Consider the following 21144-nt stretch of genomic DNA (forward strand, 5'->3'; position numbering starts at 1 on the left):
GATGTTGCCCCCCATTCTGCAATAGGGAAACCATGCATGGTACTCACGCCAGTACTTGTGTCTACTTTACCTCTCGCCAGAGATGTTTGGGTTGGCTGGCGTAGCGCCACCACCATTTTCCCATCAACGCGATGTTGAGGTTCTGTATTCCAAGACCCCCTTGAGCTTTGGGTCGGCAAAACATGGCTCAGGAAATGAAGTGGAACTTGTGGTTTCCGTTGCCCGACCAAGGAAATATCTTATGAGCTTTTCTAACCTAGCGATAGCCATTGGCATATAAAAACGAGACATAAAGAAGAAGGGAATGTTAGAGAGAGTGTCCTTTATGAGCCACTCTACTAGCTGGAGATAAGAATCTTCCCTTCCAAGTAGCCAATCTCCTTTGACTTTATCTATCACAGGGCTCCAATGCTGGATTCTAACCAAGATAAAGAGGGTGACCGGGGTAATTGGAGCAGTGTGTCGAAAGCACCCCCATCAAGTAGCGAAGGTGTTGACAATGTCTTGGTCTAGGAAAATGCCCATCATCTTCATTTTTTTAGGTTAAGTCTAAAGCTCGTTGCAAGCTCAAAGCATTGGAGAAAAAGCAGTAAGAAGTCTACTTCTTGTTGGGAGGCATTGCAAAGTATTAGGGTATCGTCTGCGTATTGGGGGTGAGTGATCGAGGGGCTCAACCTGCCTATTTGAAAACCCAAGAGGAGACCCGGCCTATACACCCGGGATATGGAGGCACTGAAGACCTTAGCCATTATCACAAAGAGGAAAGGTGATAAGGGGGCTCTCCTTGGCGGAGCCTGCGAGGCTTGGAAATAACCCTTGGGGGTGCCATTAATGAGAACTGAGAACTGAGGCTTGGACATACACCCTTGAATCCATTTAGGCGACACAACCCAGAATTCCATTCTAAAGAGGGTTTCGTCGAGGATCCTCTGATCAACATGGTCATAGGCTTTCTCCCTTTCTAATTTGATAACCAAACCATGAGTTTTGGAGCTTGATCGAGTATGGATTCGTGGGCAATTAAGGCCCCATCAAGAATTTGACGGTCCTTCATATAAGCTCCTTGGGAAGGGGAGATGACCCATCTGAGAACGGACTTGAGTCTGGAGGCAAGAACCTTAGAAAGGATCTGGTAGTAGCCATTTATCAGGCTAATAAGCCTGCTAGTCTTTGAGTTCTTCGGCGCCCTCATTTTTGGGAATTAAGGCTATGAAGGTAGCATTCATAGCCTTGTGAATGACGGCCCTAGAGTGGAATTTGTCAAGGAAAGCCATGATATCAGGTTTCAGGTTGTCCCAAAAGGACTTGACGAGGGCAACGGGAAACCCATCAGGACCAGGGGCACGGTCGCCACTGAGGTTCCTAATGGCATGGAAGACCTCGTCTTCAGAAAAGGCGCGTTCAAGGAAGGCTGCAATTTCAGGGGAGGCTGGTTGAGAAAGAAAGGTCTGCCATTACAGGTTTGGGCTGTGTAGGAGTGGAGAAGAGTTGGGAGAAGTAATGGATAACAGCTTGCTCAATGAGATGCGGCTGGTCTAGTATTTGTTCCCCCACCTTTAGATAGGTAATGGAGTTTTCTATTCTTCGGCAGTTTGCTATTTTGTGAAAATATGCAGCATTTTGGTCACCGAGCTTTAACCATTTAACTTCAGCCCGCTAATACCAGTATATCTCTTCTTTCTTTATGAGGGTGAGCGAGTCTCCAGTTCAGAGGGGAAGAGGGCCCTTTGTTCTTCAATGGAGTCTCCAATTTTGATTGACTGCAGCAGGGCCTCCTTCTGGGAGTGAAAATTTCCTAACAGTTGGGAGCTTCATGATTTGAGAAAAGACTTGAGTAATTGTAGTTTCTTTTGAAATCTGAAAGCTGCCCATCCTTGGACTAGTGGAGCGAAAGAGTCCCATTGCGAACAAACTAAGGAGGGGAAATTTGCCTCTTGGATCCAAGCATCTCGAAACGAAAGGGTTTAGGCTACCGAGAGATAGCTTTAGTGTCAAGGAGAATGGGTCGGTGGTTTGAGGTGGGTTTAGGGAGTACCACGGAATGGGTTCTAGGGAAAAGGTGATCCCAATTTATGGAGGTTAAGAATTTTTCTATTTTGGAGATGCTAGGGCCAGCTGAGTGGCTGGACCAGGTGAATTGAGCCACTGGGAGAGGGATATCTATGAGGTGATCGTAGAAGATAAATTCCAAAAATTGGACCATGGTTAAAGTAATTCCATCGTGGGAGTTTCGTTCAATTGGGACCAACAGGTAACATTAAAGTCTCCCTCTAGGCACCAGATGGAGGAGAGCAAGGCTACCATAGTTTGAAGCTCTCCAGAAGGCATCTCTCTTGCTATCTTCATTAGGTCCGTAGGCCATAGTGCCTTTCTAGTTGAGGGAGTCTGAGTTCCTAGATAAGGTCACAGTGACCAAATACTGGCCGATGTGCAAGGCCACCAAAGAATGCAGGGTAGGGTCTTAGACGACCGAAATCCCACTAGATGCGCTAAGGGACTTGAGGGAAGCCCAATGGCAAGGTCGAAAACCCCGTGTTTGCCTAATGTGCGATAGGGAAGGAGAGCGGAGCTTGGTTTCCACCAAGCCAAGAATAGAGAATGCAAGCTTAGATGTTAATTGGTGCATGTGGCTCCGTTTATCTGGGTTTTTGAGGCCGTGGATATGGAATATTAGGATCTTTATTGCAAGGATAGGGGGGGAGGGTCTCGCCTAGACGAGCGACGAGGCTGCCGTACAGCCAGAAGAAGCCTCAGTGAAGGAATCACCTTTCTCGTATCTCACCCAGAGAGCAAGGTTAGAAAATTCACGGGCACCCTTAGGGATAGGTGCAGAGGCTTTGCCTTTGGTCTTCTTCTTCAATCTTGCTTCACTATCTACTTCGGTAAATGCTTCGAGGGCTCCATGAGGCCCATTATACCAGAATCTCATAACCCTAGGGACTTCGTCTGCATTACCTTGTGATTGGACCAAAGCATCCACAAAGTTTGAGTCAACAGAAGCCACCGAGAGAGATTTTGAGGGGACAAAATGTGAGGGTTCCGCATTGGGGATGGTTGGAGTAGTCTGCTGTGGGCAGGTAGGACTATAGGACATCAGAGGTGGGAGGGGACGTTTGAAAGAGGGGATTTGAAAAGAGAGGCAACTTGGGGGAGTAGAGGGTGGAGAGGGAGTAGGAGGGGAAGGGTGTGGATGGATGGGATGAGGCCAAGAGATATTGAGCTGAGGGGGAGCATTCCAAGCCACATGACGGTCGCTAGACGAGGGGGCTGCGTGGTCTGAGAAAGGTCAGGGAGCAGGGAGGGGGGGGGGGGGGGGGGGGGGGGGGCGGGAGGGGGTTGGCATCCTACAAATACATAAATAATCCAAGCTTTCAATTCAGCCCCCAAACAACAACCTTATCACAATGTCCATCATGTACAAAGCTTGGCTTATCCCCATCTCCTTGAAAATCCAAGCTTTCAATTGGATCATACCATCCAATAAAGTTCTCACTGTTGATCAAGTTGAAAGACGAGGGGGCTTCCATTTGCTCAAAAGCTGCACTGTGTAGGAAAGCAGAAAGGACCAGTGATAACTTTGTCATTGTCCGGTCACGACAAAATCATGGAGCTCCCTGCACAATCTTTCCAGTGGTGTTGGGTAGCACCACAGTTAACAAGATAGCTGTTTCAAGTATTATACTTCCTATCCTACACCTCTGCTGGTTTACTCCTATGGAGGGCATCAGTGATAGCCATAATTTGGACACTGTGGAGTGCTAGAAATAACTGGATTATCAAGGGTAAGCTATCCACGTTATTGAAGAATGTGTCAAAACGTGGGCAGAGGGTTAGGATGCTATCGCCAATCTCGACTTGAATCCATTCCAAGGTCTAGCTTCTGGCTACCACAGACTGGGGATATAACAAACCAAATGCTAACAGGTACTCCCTTGGTAACTGATGGCTTGCAGGCATTGGAAGGAATCACAATGACGAGTATGGAAATATCTTGTTGACCTTTCTGAGTTACATACGAATCATGAAGTCCATGGCTGAAACTATTGCTCTGTTGGAAGGAACTAAATATAATTGATCCTTCCTGGAGCATTGGCAATGGCTTGATAGTGGTGGCGGGCTTCAGGGTCTGCCCCATGCCCATGGAGACTTGGCCATTTCTTTATTCTCCCTGTGCAGGCATTTCAAAGATTGGTCCTCAAACACACCTAGAGGAGGCTAAAGGTGTCCATGGACCCACAGGCATCAAGTAGCACCTATGTTCGAGTAGTGCTTCTTCCAGAGGACTTTTCCCACATTTTTGTAGAATTTTTTTTTTGGTTCTTTCACTGAGCCATTCATGACCCCATCATTTTTGTAGTTTTGGGATTATACAATCCCCATTTTGGGTACCACAGCGAGCACCTGGTCTATGGGCTCCTTTTTTGATTTATGCTCCTTGTCATCATCATCTGAGCCTTATCTCAACTAATTTGAAGTCCCTATAATGTTGGATTAGGATTCATGATAGGGATGTGGCAAAAGTTATCCACAAGCTGCCAATCTAACACAACCCTCCTTTCTCATCTGGGCTTGGGACTGGCAATTGCAGAGTTTTGCTCTGTATCTATCTTCTATATATTGAGTGAGAAGGGCACCCCTTTATTCATGTGATATGTGTCCTTCCTGACTCTAATTTCGTAGGATTAAGATGTCGGAAGTAAAATAAGCTTTGAAAAGGATGAAGATAGGAAAGGCTTTAGGACCAGATGGTATCCCGATAGAGGTTTGGAAGTGCACGAGGAAAATTGGCATCGACTGACGGAAAATGCCAGACGAATGAAGAAAAAGTATTGTCATACTTATTTACAAGAACAAATGAGACGTACAAAATCGTATTAACTATCGAGGGATCAAGCTTATGAGCCACACTATGAAGCTCTGGAAAAGTCATTGAGCAACGACTAAGGCATAAAACTAGTGTATCTAAAAATCAATTTTATTTTATGCCAGGAAGGTCAACAATTAAAGTTGTTTTCCTACTTAGGCAACTGATTGAGAAGTACAAGGCAAAAGAAAAAGACCTCCATATGGTCTTTATTGATCTAGAGAAAGCTTATGATAGAGTACCTCGAAATTTGATTTGACGGGTATTGAAAAAGAAGGCGTCTCTAGGCACTACATCAACTTGGTGAGAGATATATACGATGGAGCGATTACTAGTGTACGGACAATTAGTGGAGAGACGAGTGCGTTTTCAGTGACAATAGGTCTACATCAAGGGTCAACGTTGAGCCTGGACCTCTTTGCCTTAGTTATGGATGACTTAACTAGGCACCTACAGGATGACGTACCGTGGTGCATGTTGTTTACAGATGACATAGTTTTGATTGATGAGACCTGAAATGACGTCAACATAAGTTAGAACTTTGGAGGGATGCACTAGAATCCAAAGGTTTTAAAATTAGTCGGACTAAGACAGAGTATATGGAGTGCAAATTTAGTAATAATAGGAGTAGAGACGAGGAAGTAGCTAAGATTGATGGCTAAAAAGTACAAAAAAGACCTCACTTTCGATATCTTGGGTCGATAATCCAGGAAAATGGAAAGATCGAGGAAGATGTCGCACACAGAATTAGAGTTGGGTGAGCGAAGTGGAGATGTACAATTGAAATTTTGTGTGATTGTTGCATACCAATGAGGTTGTAGGGCAAGTTCTATAGGACATCGGTGAGACCAGCTTTGCTCTATAGAGCGGAATGTTGGGCGCACAAAAAACAATATACCCATAGAATTAGTGTAGCGGAGATGAGAATGTTGAAATGGATGAGTGGCAAGACAAAAAGGGATAAAATTCACAATGAATCTATTCGAGGGAGAATTTAGGTGTGGTACCAATAGGCGATAAAATGCGAGAGAGTAGACGTAGGTGGGCTGACCATGTATGGCACAGACCAAGTACAACACCTAGTAGGAGGTACAAATTAGTTCAAGTGGAAGGACTAAAAAGGGCAAGGGTTAGGCCCAAAAGGGCATGGTTGGAAGTAGTCCAAAAAGATATGGGGACTTGTGGCCTCATTGAGGATATGGCTTTTAATAGAGTAGAATGGAGAACCAAGATTCATGTTGTCGATCCAATTAATTGGAAAAAGGCTAAAATGATGATGATGATGATGATTTTTATACTATACCATGTTTTTTAAATGTAATTATCGGCTTTGCCCTCTTTATCTTCATTATCTCTTATGTGAATCTCTTTTTCTCTTATGTCTAATTGGGGCACAATTTCCTAATACCAAGTTTTCCTTATCTCTAATTGGACACAAGTTCCTAATATCAATGCCTTATAGCAGTTCCCCATGCCAAGGCTTTGCATAGAAAAAATTTATGTATGTATACAGAGAGAGGGAGGAGGGGGTTGGGGGGCACGTGATGCAGACACACCTTCTAGATAACAGGTCACCTAAGAGATAAAGTCAAGTTGGGAGATATATTTAAAAGACATAGGAAATGCATCAACCACTATAAGACTGGAGGGAGAGTATATAGGGGAGAGAGAGTAGAGGAATAACCATCAACATAAGAAAGCGACATACAATGTCAAAAAAATACGGACGGGGGCACCTCATGGTAGAGAGATGGTTTTTTTTTTTTCTTGAAGGGTTGGGATATGGTACATGTACACACTATATAGTATACTATATAGTATATACCATACAAAAAAGTTGAAAGTTAGAGAGGGAAAAGGAGGGCAGAGACCTATCATGTACCCTCTCTCTGTATCTCTATAATATTTAATACTATAGTACTATTTACAATATACACTGAGAATGAGTGTAGCGGAGATGAGGATGTTGAGATGGATGAGTGGCAAGACAAGAAGAGATGGAATCCGAAATGAATTCATTCGGGAAAATTTAGGTGTGGCACCAATAGGCCATAAGATGAGAGAAAATAGCCTTAAGTGGGCTGGCCATGTGTGGCGCCGATCCAGTACAACACTTGTCAAGAAGTCCGAATTAGTTCACGTGAAAGGATTGAAAAGGGCAACGGGTAGGCCCAAAAGGACGTGGTTATAAGTAGTCCGAAAAGATATGAGGACTTATGGCCTCATTGAGGGTATGACCTTTAATAGAGCAGAATGATGGATCAGGATTCATGTAGCCGATCCCAATTAATTGGAAAAGGCTATGATGATGACTATTTAGTATATTACTACATGCTATTAATAATATCTAGTACTATATAGTACTATATAATGTCTCATACTAAATTAATATAGTACTTTATAATACTATATATATATATATATATGTATTATATGCTATTATGACCATATACTATACTATGTAATATCAAAATATATAATTTATTATGCAAGAAAGAAGGGAGAGAGAGTCAAGGGGCGAGCCTTCACCAAGGTGCTAGGCACCCACCTAGGTAGGCAAGGCACCGCCTAGGCAGACAACTAGAAGTACCTCCGCCTAGGGTGCCTGCCTAGGGAACGCCTAGCTGTTCTGCCTAGGCCGCTAGGCATCGAATTTTCGAACATTTGCAGTTTCATACGCTAATCTCTCGCGAACTTTTTCAATACATCTCTATAATTATTACAAATGCCTCACAAAGCTAATGAGTAGAGAACCTTCTCCATTGGGCAAAGATAACGCAAAGTATCCATTAGAGAACTCCATTAGAGGCTACTCACTATGCTTCCCTATTTTTTCTTTTTATTTTTTTTTCTTATTTTTGGTCAACTTTGTTACTTTTTTATCTTTGTACTTTACCTGTGTTATTACTATTTTTAGTTTCTGGATTGTTTAGTATGTTGATTTGTTTATTAACTGCAACATTGTTTATTTCTTTATAGAAACAAAGATAACTAAAAAAATACAAAATGGTATATTATAATAATTGTTATTATATCTATAACAAAATGTTATTATATAGCGGAAGGAAATAAACTAGCAAATGTGATACTACTAAATAATTATGAATGCTGCTTCATTAATAATACAATAATTATATTTCATTATTCAAATTATTATTACATAATATTATTTTATTATAATTGTATTATTACAATTATATATTTCCTCCATTATTATTGATTGTAATAATTAAACATTCATAATTATAAAAATATAAAAAAGTATATCGGAAACATTAAGAACATAATTGCAGTATTCTAATGAATGCAATAATAATTATGAAACTAATTAGAATCCTAATTAAGTATTATGAATTTAACTATATATAAATTACTTGAATTTTATAAGGAATTAATTTGATTCGATTAGTTTATTATAATTCATAATGATGATAATACCAATAATTCTAAGAGAAAATAAATATTATTATGAATACTTATAATATAATTGTAACATTGATATGAATGTTGTATTAATTACAAAAATAAATATGTATTTAGAATATTATTGTTATATAAGTATAACTATGTGAACAGATTTTAATGATGTTAAAGTTATAATTATCGATATAATGTGTTGTGTGTTCATCATCATCAGAGCTTTTTCCTTATTAATTGGGGTCGGTTACACGAATTTTGGTCCGTCATTCTGCTCTATCAAGGGCCATGCCCTCAGTGAGGCCATAAAACCCCATATGTTTCCTCACTACTTCCAATCATGTCCTTTTGAGCTTAACCCTTGTTTTTTTTGAGCCTTCCATTTGAACCAACTCGTATCTCCTGACAGGTATAATTCACAATGTGGTAAAATAATAATATAATTCAGTATTTTATCTTTATCACAATTCAGAAGAGTGTAATGAGTCATTTATAATAGAAATAATAGTTATTTATTATAATTATGATAATTATATAGGGAAAAAGTTTATATAAGGTTGCAAGCTTATACTATTGAAGTAACGTACACCGAAAAAATCCTACAGAAGAGAATGTTCTGGCGTTCGAGAATTTTCCAATTAATCATCTGGAGCTTGAGATGTATGGATATGAAAGGAAAAAAAAAAGAATTCCAAGTGCAAAAAATAGTGCATCTTATAACAAGTTATCTAGACTGTCTATTTTCAAGATTTTCAGATGTTTATTGATCTTCTAGATCTGTACTATGTTTCAAATTTTAAATTTTATAACTAGGGCTGAAACTAGATTTGAAGCCATCATAAGGTTTTCGACAACGAAACATCTCTAGGCAGATTTTTAGAGGTCTTCTTACTTTTATAGTATAAGGTGAAAACTTTATACAAACCTCACACGTTATACAGTATTATAACAATGAAATTATATTTGAAGCCATCATAAGGTTTTCGACATCGCAACATCTCTAAGCAGGTTGTTAGAGGTGTTCTTACTTCTATAGTATAAGGACGCAACCTTATACGAACCTCGCACATTATATAGTATTATGAAAATGAAATTAAATATATTAACCTACAATATATATATATATATATATATATATATAGGTGGGCAGTTATAGACGGTTATAATAAATAGTAATATAGGTGGAATCCCAGCCGTCAGATCTTCATCATGTGGTTCAGAATGCATATCACCATATGAATTTTAATTTTTAAATTAAGATGAACTTTTGGGTGTATATACCTAACACTATTGCGCACCATATAAAAATATAAAAAATTTATTTTCAATAATTTAAAATGACCAAATTACCGCATCATTTTTTAGGGGTATTTCGGTCATTTTATATTTTGGAAAATAGTTTTTTTATATTTTTCAATTGTGCACCCTATTTTTTATTATACATGTCTAAAATTTCATTATGGTCCAATTTTTTAAAAAAATATTAAAATTCATATAGTGATATGCATTCTGAACCACATGATGAAGATTTGACGGCTCCCATTCCACCTATATTACTATTCATTATAGCTGCCCAGCTATTGTAAAGTTTAGTTATATATATATATATATATATATATATATATATATATATATATATATATATATATATATATATATATATATATATATATGTTTTCCATCATTAAGGAAAATCTAATTAACAATACTAATGACAACTGTTGTAGTACAAAAATTAATAATCGATATAAATTCTATTTACAATATTAATAATGTATCTAAAATATTGTAATGAATACTATAACAATTACATAAGTGATTAGTCATTATTAGATATTATGAATATGTTATATAAGCATATGTATTAATATATAAAAATAGTAAAAATATGGTTATGGAATATTTTATAATGAAAATTATTTTATTTCACTATGTTATTTCTCATATCTATCATTTTGATATTATGTGCGTAATTATAACCTTTTAATGAAGGATGAGAGGTGTGTATAAGTTTCCCAACTTATACTATGTAGGAAAGGTGCACCTCTAAATTTTATCGGAAGACGCAGTTTTGGTGTCCGGAACATTTCATTGACTTGAAAATTTATGTTCAACCCTAATTATGAAATTCAAAATTTGAAAACGGTGCAAATCTCGTAGATCTATAAACACTTGAAAATCTTGAAAATAGACGGTCCAGATCACTTGTTACAAGATGCACTAATTTTAGGACTTGAATTTTTTTAATTCTTTATATCCATACATCTCGAGGTCGAGACAATCAATTGGATAGTTTTTCAAATTCGTAACACTCTTTTCTATTAGATTTTTGAGGTGCACCTTACTTCTCTAGTATTAGGTTGCAACCTTAAATAAACCTTTTCGTTTAATGAAACTTGGATGCAGATGCATCTTGCTAGTTTATATAGTTAACCTTTCCCCAAACAAAATAAGAAAAGTAAAAAAAGGAAAAAAGAAAAAGAAAATAAAATTGAGATTACTCTCTCTCTCTCTCTCTCTCTCTCTCTCTCTCTCGCAAAAAGCCTAAAAGGGAATCCACCTTGAAGGACGATTCTCTTCATGAGTCTCAGAAAACCAATATATATATATATATATATATATAAAGGCCTCTATTGCTTACCTTTATGCTGACCATATAGTCTTTTTCTTAATGCCAAAGTATGTACTTAGGGTCCTCATAAATCTCCAGACTTGATGGAATGCATTTATGTCAATAAACTTCTTTATTTTTTGGGAGGAGGAAATAGAGGTGCAACGAGTTGTGGATTTCGTAAATGAAACCTAGAATTCTGTATTTATGTAATAAAGAGGCAATAGGACAAGTTATTCCCAGTAGGCTCTGGGTATACTATCTGATTAGTTACCTTTGTTTGCTTTTCTTTTGTTAATTGATTAGTTAACTTGTTAAATTTTTTTAAAACTATACTCCTCTATTTGGAATGAAGTCCATTTATTGAGCACCATTATTCACATGTAGGGTGTGACTGTTGTCGGAGAATCTATTACAGGGTGCATTTGATCGATGCTTTCCTGCTTATTTTATGTGATATACCACTGAAATTTTGTCGGACTATATACTGTGCTAGAAGCAAATGCACAAGATGTTTTCTTTTGTTTAAATGTTTTGCTTGGTGGACAAAGACAGCCATGGACAGGTCCCCGGGTGCGGCAACCACCACATTACATCTGAAGGTGCATAATTTGTTTTATTTGCAGGCTATTTCTTTGATGGGTGGTCTTGCTTATTTGATGGATACAAATGGTGAATTCAGGAATTCTTTCAGTGATGGGTGGGACCATATATTGTCGAAGCATCCAATACCATTCTACTACTGTTTTGGTATGCATTGATTAATCTGCTTTACATATTCATTGTGTGTCTTATCATATGTTCTGTTTCTTGTATTTTGCCCAGAGTTAACAAGAAGCAGCAGTTTTGTCTTCGTGACTACCAATGGATCACCATATTTGTCTCATTTAGAATTGGGATAGTATATCACGATCCAATTGATTATGGTATATGCTACTCCAAGTCATATTCAGAGATTAACAAGATGAATGGCCGTACAACCTCCAATCTAGTTAATATGTCCATTGGACCATAGGATATTTTCCTCTTTTGCAATATCTTGTTACTAAACATACAAGGGAAAAGTTTATATAGGGCTGAGGCTCTTAAAAATCAAATTAGAGCCCACCTAAAAAATTTTACTAGAAGAGGTTGTTTTGATGCCCAAATATCCTCAAGTTGATTATCTCGACATCAAGATGCATGGACATGGGAAAAAAATGGATTTCAAGTTTTGAAAATAGTGTATTTTGTAATGCATTTTTGGACCGTCAATTTTCAAGATTTTCAAGTTTTCATAGGTCCGTCAATTTACACTATTTTATAGGCTTTAAAATTTATAAATAAAGCTGAAAATATACTTTAAGGCTATCACAAAGATTTCCAGTATTGAAACCACATTTTTCGACACTATTTGAAGGTAGGCTCTAATTTAATTGTTTAGAGCCTAGGCTCTATACAAACCTACACCCTACATATAATTACCACTTTTGGGAGGAGATTATGACTTAGAAGAAGAGGGGCCACAATCCTGGACTCACTCTAGCCCTAGAGCATCTGTTTCATTGGCCAGTCACAACCTCATTGGGCTACAGTTTTACATGGCTGGACAATGTCATACTCTTCCTTCACGTAAACATGGCTGGAAAATGGTATCTTGCATGGTCTTAGCCAGGGGTTTTTGTTTTCTTCGTTATATTGGGAATTGGAGGGTTGTTAGTGCATTGCTCGTCCATCAACAACAATGATCCCTGCATAGCTGGATGCCGCAATTGCTGTTATGGATGGGGCATTTTGGATTGTTTCCCGTTTTCCATGGAAGCTTGTCGTGTTTTGCTTGTCATATTTGTTGTCATTTTTTCCATCCTTGGAATTGCATGTGTACTCCTTGCTGTAACCATGGCTATTCAGAGGATATGCAGAAACATTAACACATTCTCACCAAGAGGGAGCTCACAAAGGCAAGAATCCCATTCCTCCCTTGATTTCTCTCCAATTTTCTTACCCTGTTTTCTTTCATCCGTTTTCTTTTATCGGAGAGGAATCTGTAAGCACAATGGAGATGGTATATAGTGTACTTTCAAAGGGGAATCCACTGTCAATGACAGTGGAGTGGAGACTAACTATTCCTTAATGAATGTCCCAACGGGGACTTTCCACGGTTTATCTCCATTGTCCATCGTCAGGAATGGATGCATGGTGGCTTTGGGACTACTGTATTGCCTGCTCTATTGGATTATAGTATCTCTTTTTACGAGATGTCATCATCATAGACCATATTTTTATTTTGTTATCACTAAAATAAATAAATAAATAAATAAATAAATAAATAATCCCATATATATGTTGTTGAAGATCTTCAGGGGTGCTAAACACCTTCAAAACTGGACCATGAACATGAACAACAGCTGAAGCAGCTCATGTTTTTGTAGATATGGACTGCATGTTTGTCAGTCCCAAGCTCAGGTTATCCGTGATTGTTAATTGGAAAAGGTGATAGTTTGTTTGTGCTTTGGCTTCTTGGTGGATTGAAAGAATCATATCTATTGGGTAAGTATGTTGCGGCGCTGGCCTTTCCGAAATGATGGCAAACATATAATATCCATTTGAAGTCGGTGTCAAGTGTGTTATGATGTAGTCACTTAGAAATCACTAGCCATGCGTACTTTTCATCTCCTGAGCTGGCTTACCCATCTGGTGATCAGTCTGTTTTGGGGAGTCAAATGTAAGCCCATCCAAGCAATTGAAAGGGGTTAGATGCACCATATTAGTTAGAACTCCCTTTTGCTGAGAATACTGAATGGAAAAGGATTCTTAACATTTCCTATTATTTATAATAATCCAAGTTAAAAACCTATCTAGATGATCGCCTGTTCATAATTTTGGCCTTTTAATGCATCTGGCTCCTTTCCTTCAGTGTCTATCATGTTGAAATTTTCATAAATATCTTATAGTTTTCTTTAAAAATATCTCGGATTTTCATATTGTTTTGCTCATGGCCTTTTTTTCTTCCATGATTACTTAATTTTTCCATGTTTGGAAACTCAAATTTCAAAACTTGCTCGTTGTCTTCGAAGTGACACGAGTTTGGAACTTTAAGATCCATACCAGGTCTTTTGTATTCGTATTTTGGAACTTCAAAGTTCACGAATGGGTTTTTTTCTTTATTGCGAAAGATTGGTGCGGAACTTCAAGTCCGGACAGGTCACTTCAATTCCGAACCAAGTCGATGAATCGGTTTGGAACTTTCCAAACGCCATACCCCTTCTCTATAGACTGCTTGGAGAGAAGGAAGAATAATGTGTTCCCTCAGGGGCACATTGTAAACATTGTCCCAAAAAAGATTTTATTAGAGTGATAAACTAACTTTTATTTATTTATTTATTTTTTCTTTTTTAATAATTTTTTATTATGTACAGGGCTTTAAAAAACCACGAGTCGACCCAGAATCGTCCGGGTCAACACAAAAATCAACCATCCCGTGTCAGTTCCTATGGAATACCGGAAATTGGGTGTCTAGAGAGGAATCGCCGGTTCTCAGCGATATGCTACAGTGAATCGGGCGAGTGGACACGACACAGCTACCTACATGTGGCCGTCGATATCCAATATCGCTGCTACAATGAATCAGGAGATATGCTACAGTGAATCAGGTGAGTGGACACGACACAACTACCTACATGTGGCCGCTGCGATATCCAATATCGATGCTACAATGAATCAGGCGAGTGGACATGTGGCCATCGATATCCAATATCGATTCTGGGTCGACATAGAAATCGACCACCCTGTGTCAGTTCCTATGGAATACCGGAAATCGGGCGTGTCTAGAGAGGAATCGTCGATTCTCAGCGATATGCTACAGTGAATAGGGCGAGAATCAGGTGAGTGGACACGACACAACAACCTACACGTGGCCGTCGATATCCAATATCGATGCTACAGTGAATCAGGCGATATGCTATAGTGAATCGGGCGAGTGGACTCGACACAGAATTGGGCTAGGGGACACGAGATAGCTACCTACATGTGGCCGCTTATCGATGCTACAGTGAATCGGGCGAGTGGACACGACATAGCTACCTACATGTGGCCGTCGTGATATCCAATATCGATGCTATAGTGAATCAGGCGAGTGGACGCCGATATCTAATATCGTTGCTACAGTGAATCGCGCGAGTGGACACGACATAGCTACCTACACGTGGCCGCTGTGATATCCAATATCGATGCTATAGTGAATCAGGCGAGTGGACACGACACAACTACCTACATGTGGCCGCCGATATCCAATATCGATAAATATATGCTGCCTGACAGCAGCCACACATGGCAACCTCAAACCCGTTGACGTGGCACCTCACCTCAAACGTCATATGGGAAGCCCCCGTGCTTTTACGCGTGCATCAAGAGTCCTTATCACACAGCTATTTATAGAGAGAAATGTTACACTCGTCCTTCGATGTTGGATTAATATAACGTTGAGAGTTGCGACAGTAATATAATGTATATATTTATTATAGAAATAAAAGACCCATTCAGTGATATGGTGCAGTTGGTTATCATTATCGATTTTAGCTTAAGCGTCCCAAGTTTGAACCCTCTAGGTACTATTTTAGTGTCTTATTTTTAAAATAAAAAATAAAAAGTAATATAACAAGTATTTCTTGTCAAAAAATAAAATAAAAGGTACCTTGGCATCATCATTTTCTTATTTTTTGATTAAAAAAATAAAATAAAAGGTAATACAATAAGCAAAAAAAAGGTAATACAACATCTTATTTTTCTTGTCAAAAAAATTAAATAAATGGTAATACAACAAATATCATATTTTCCTTGTAAAAAAAAACAAAAAAGGTGATACCACAAGTATTTTTTGTCAAAAAAAATAAAAGGTATTTCTCAATACAACAAGTATTTCTTAATACAACCTAGGAATCAATGATGTAATTCTATTTTTTATTTTTATAACATGGTGATCTTTAACATAAATTTAGGAATATGAATTTAATGATAGGGTTCATTCAATGAGGCAATTTGAAATCTCTCTCTCTACTAACAATCTCTTCCACTAAATTTATTCTAGAAACTTAAAAAATTAAATTTTTGAAAAATTAAAGTGTTATTTAAAAAATTGGTACGCATTCTAATAATTTTTACATTGATAACCAAATATTTTATTTTATTTATTAATTTATTTGCATTATAAATCATGTAGTGCACTATTTACATTTGTCAATCATATATTTTAAATTAGATGATATTATAAGATATTTTAGATTTGTTATTATTTATATAATAAAATAATCATAAAATATAAACCAACAATTTCAATTTCAGTATATAATATTATAATTAGTTAGATTGTAATAATTTTGGATTATAGTTAGTTGGGTTGCAATAATTTGGGTTTTTTTTGAGCTGATTAGGTTTCCTGCTAATTCGAGATTTTAGTAGCTATTTTTTCATCGATTTAATCTATTCTTTTATTGTAGTCTATGTATGATTATATACTTCATCCATGATAATTTTATGATTTTTCTTTCTTGTGATGCAAATTTAATGGTTAACATAAGTTCATACAAAGAAAGAACATCTCAATATTCACAAATTGATGAAAAAAATGAAAGTTAATAATGTAGTACCCACATTTCTTATTAGATTCCTAAAAAACAACATTTGTATTGAATTTTAATAAATTTTTTGGATTTTTTTTAAGGCTTAATTCAACCGATTCTCGATCCAGATCGTTGATTCACCGATCCGGATGGGTTTTTGTGGGGCCTGATGTGGGGCACCGATCCGTTATTTAAACCGCTAGTTAGAAACATGATAAAACATCAATCATCATGGTTCTAATAGAATCGAAACTTGCTCAAGAGCAAGGGCAGATATACCAACCGATGAGAGAGGAAATTTAGGTGGGTTCGGGACTTACTCGGGTTGGCTCGCGTGGGCGCCCTCTTAGATCATGTTAGAAAGCCCCCCAGCCGCTTTAGCTGGTTCGGAATCGCCTCCCTTAACTTGTAATCTCATTGTTTTTTTGCACAATACTACTATGGTTAATTTGCAAGACAAGTGGGTCAAAGAGGCCCACCCTTGTCTTAGGGCATTGCACATCCTCGTGGCTAAGAATGTACGGGGTTAGAGTGATGAAGTGGAAGTTTCGAGCAAAGGTCGAAAAAAGAAGAAAACTTGATGAAGGGATGAGAGTAGCTTGGTAGTCGGATAGTGACCGACTCGGATTGGTAGTAACACGAGCATGGTACTCGGGCCCAGCACGGCGGCAATACTACTCGAAACTGAGACTAATGTGGCGATGCTAGGTTAAGTCCACCTCAATCAAGTGAGGAGAGAAAAGAGTGAAGGGAAGGAAAGAGAGCGAGACGGTGGAGGGGATAGGGTTCCGGTGGCGCTAGGCATGGCCACCCATGACCATGGAGTAGCAGTTTCACGGCCTTGACACGGCGCTAGACACTATTGCTCATGGCTAGAGGGTGAGTAGAGGACTACAAACAGCGCTAGACATTGTCGTTGGCAACATAAGAAGGTAATGTGCCCCTGCACGGGCAATGATAGCCTCTCATGGAGCGCATGGCAATAGCCATTTGCGAAGCGCGCGACGATAGTTCTCATGAGGCGCATGACGACAGGTGTGGGATGCAAGAAGGACGACGATGAGCACCGAATGCGCGGAGGAAGCTCACGAACGGCGATGAGCACTGAGTCCGTGAAGGAAGGTCGCGGACGGCGATAGGCGTTGACGAGGCCTCTAGCGGATGGCAATAGATATTGCCGTCTGTGATAGGCACACAACAGGGGAAGACCCCTGCGGGCAGCAACGAGTTTCACCGTCTAGGCTCTTCACTGAGATGTCGAAGCTACGTCTACGGACGACGATGAGCAACGCCGTCTGTAGGCCTCACTAGGAGAGAGAGAGACAGACGAATAGAAGCAGAAGAAGACTCGCGCATGGCACTACCATCACCATGCGCGACCTGTGACACCACGGGAGAGGCATGCACGGCATTGCCACTGCTGCACATGGCCTCCACGAGGAACTCAGACGGAGAAGAGGAAGAAGAAAGAGAGGAAGAGAAAGAAGAAGAAGAAGAGAGAAGAAAAGAAAAGGTACAGAGAGAAGATCTACCTCAAGCCTAGGGTACCAATCAAAAGTTTCTCTCACCTTGCTCTCTCTCTCCAAACTGACCCAATAATGATAAGAAAGAAAAGCTGTATTAGGTAAAAACTCTATCTTTTGTGAAGGATTGAATTTGTCTTCTTTGTGCGTACAACGATAGTACGTATATATAGAATTTTCCCCAAACATGGGTGGATGATCCAAAGTAACCTTAATTGCTGAAAATTAAGATTAAAATGACTTAAAAGAAATTAGAAAATAGGGTGCATAATGACAGATTTGCCCCTTCTTAACAATTTGTAGAATTCCATAACAGTCCCTATGTTACCCTAAAACATGCATGATTTTTCATCGATGATTTAGGGTTGTTCTGATGCCCAGTTGATCGAAAAATGATTGTTTTATGGTAGAGCTCAGCATGGGGATCGGTTTGATACCAACTTCGAGCCAGGGATTGTGTTTTTAGTGCACAATCCCGTGACTTTAAATTTGAATGGATCTTGAAACTTCGGATTGATAGTGTGCTCGTTTCTTGATATTTTTTGATGATTTCCTTGCTAGATCACACTGAGCATGACGTCACGATCATGTGGCAACAAACACAGCTCGATTCCATGCCCAACAAAGATTTTGCAACTTTGGAATTTTGGCCGGAATCTGAAATTTCGACGACGGAATTTGCAGTCTCTTCATTCTCTTTATGTGCAGAATCCGATCGTTCATCATGTACATGTTCGGGTCAGAGATGGCCCGAGAACTTACGCATGCAATGGAATTAGTCTCGTGTTGATTGGGTTTGCGAGTAGCACGATTTGGCTACTCAAGGGAGGCACGATGCTGCTGAATTTCCTGCACTTTCTTCACGGATCAACAACTCCTCTCTAGCTTTTCTTCGCGCTCGGGTATCGTCATGGGCATGCCACATATTGAATCGCTCATCTTGATATGAAGAACATGCTCACCAAATTTGAGCATGATCCAACTTGAGATGGGTGAGATATGAGCGTCGAAAGTCACTGTTCGTGACTGTCCCTTCAATGGTGTGGAGTTGCAGGGTGACCGCGTGGGAATAGCGTGCGGCTCCATCTGTTTAACTCTTTACCTATAACGTTTTCTTGGAGTGTCCATTTGAGCTAAAATTTGACCTCTAGGGGTTTTCAACTGTGCCGGATCCAATGGTGATGATCTCATAGCAATTTGAGACGCTAAAAATGTAGCTCTAGTTATAAGGGTTGTTTCAGAGTGCTAGAGTCGATTTTGTCAGATTTGTTTCTTAGTCTGCATTGCCTTAGACATGTCGGAATGTGTCGAAACTTGACGAGAGACTTTAAGAGACCTCATGAAGATCTTAGCCAGTTCCGGGGCCATTATGAGACTGTCAAAATTTCTATTGTTTTTAATAAGCTTTTATTGAGCGGGGGCCCCATGATGATGAAAAATATCTTCCAACACCTATACTCTGGATAACCTGGCTCAAATTTACATTAAAGAGATAGTAAGGTTACATGGAGTACCTATTAGTATTGTGTCCGACAGGGACTCTAGATTTACTTCAAGATTTTGGAACATTCTAGAGTCAGCTTTGGGGACCAAACTCACTTTCAGTACTACTTTCCACACTCAGACTGATGAACAGTCGAAAAGGACTATTTAGACCCTAAAAGATATGTTGAGGGCCTGTATTACCGATTTCAAAGGAAACTGGGATGATCATCTACCTCTGATAGAGTTTGTTTAGAACAACAGTTTTCAGGCCAGTATCCAGATGGCACCTTTTGAGGCACTATATAGGAGGAAGTGCAGATCACCCATATGTTGGGATGAAGTCAGTGAGAGGAGATTGTTAGGACCAGAGATTGTTCAGATAACTTCAGAAAAGATTTCTTTAATTCGAGAAAGGCTCAAAACAGCTCAGAGTTGGCAGAAGAGTTGCGCCGATAATTGGAGAAAAGATCTTGAATTTAAAGTGGGTGATCGGGTCTCTTTGAAAGTGTCGCCAACTAAGGGCATAATGAGATTTGGAAAGAAGGAAAAACTAAGTCCACGATTTATTTGACTTTTTGAAATTTTAGAAAGTATTGGAGTCGTGGCATATCGACGGCCCTGCCGCTCGAGTCGACCAATATTCATGATGTTTTTCATGTTTCATTATTGATGAAGTATCAGCCTGATCCGTCCCATGTCTCGAAGTATAAACCGATCCCGATCAGGGAAGACTTGACTTATGTTGAACAACCAAATGAGATTTTGGATAGGAGGGTTCAGCTTTTGCGTAACAAAGAGATTCCCCTGGTCTGGGTTCTATGACAGTATCATTCACAAAAAGAATCAACATGGGAATGAGAAGATGAAATCTGAAACAAATACCCCCATCTGTTTAATAAGTTACGATTTTGAGGACAAAATCTTTTTTAAGGAAAGGGGGGGGGGGGGGGGGGGGGGGGGGGGGGGAGTGATGTAAGGACCAATATTTCCTGGCCATAAAAACACAAGCAGTGGTAGGAGTCCGAGAGAGAAGAAGCACGCGCGGCGGTGAGGGGGAGAGCTTACCTCCGTGCGTATCAGAGGGTTATCGCCACGCTTGAAGAGAGAAAAAAAAGAGCAACACCGCAAGTGTAATGCCGCGCATGAAGAAGGAGAAAGAGAAGTCAGTGTTGTGCATGTTATCGCCGCGCATGAAGAGATAGGGGGGGCAGTGTCGTTTGTGAAGAGAGAGTGGCAGCGCCGTTTGTGAAGAGAGAGGGGCATCGCCGTTTGTGAAGAAAGAGGTGCAACGCCATGCGTGTAGCGTTGTGCGGGTCATCACCGTGCATGATCTAAATTGCCATGCATGCTGCCACACACGCCACTTGCCTTTGTGCATGTGTGGTGCTTGCCACTTGTTCAGCTTTGGGCTGCCACCCAACCAGCAAGTACTTCTCTCTAGAGCACACTTAGAACCCCTTTGTGAGCTTACTGTCACTGCACTGTTGGAGCCCTTTGAGGAGCTTGAAGGGGACTGTGACATGGGATTTTGGAGGCAACCTTTTTCATTAGGTAAGTGGATCAACCACCATTGCACCAATGTTATGAGAAGGCATTTAACTAAATATCTACAAGAGTGAATGTATTATAGCCATTTCTATGCCTTGT

At 39.3% G+C, this 21144-nt stretch overlaps 1 protein-coding gene across 4 annotated transcripts in view; it reads left to right on the forward strand.

Moving 5' to 3' along the window:
• The window catches only part of LOC105421482 (uncharacterized), a 44677-nt gene that overhangs the window by 21146 nt on the left and 2387 nt on the right, over positions 1-21144 (forward strand). For 2 of the 4 annotated variants that reach the window (XM_088866352.1, XM_020673883.2), the window contains exons 3-4: positions 11519-11642; positions 14291-15416. The gene's annotated coding sequence lies outside the window, so the exon portion shown is untranslated. Of the gene's footprint in view, positions 1-11518; positions 11643-14290; positions 15417-21144 lie in introns of those variants that run through there. The other 2 variants (XM_006854858.4, XM_088866356.1) reach the window with 1 other exon arrangement.

The sequence above is a fragment of the Amborella trichopoda genome, chromosome 5 (genome assembly GCF_054954075.1).
Source record: "Amborella trichopoda isolate Santa Cruz 75 chromosome 5, AtrichopodaSantaCruz75HAP2 v2.0, whole genome shotgun sequence".
Taxonomy (NCBI): Eukaryota; Viridiplantae; Streptophyta; class Magnoliopsida; order Amborellales; family Amborellaceae; genus Amborella; species Amborella trichopoda.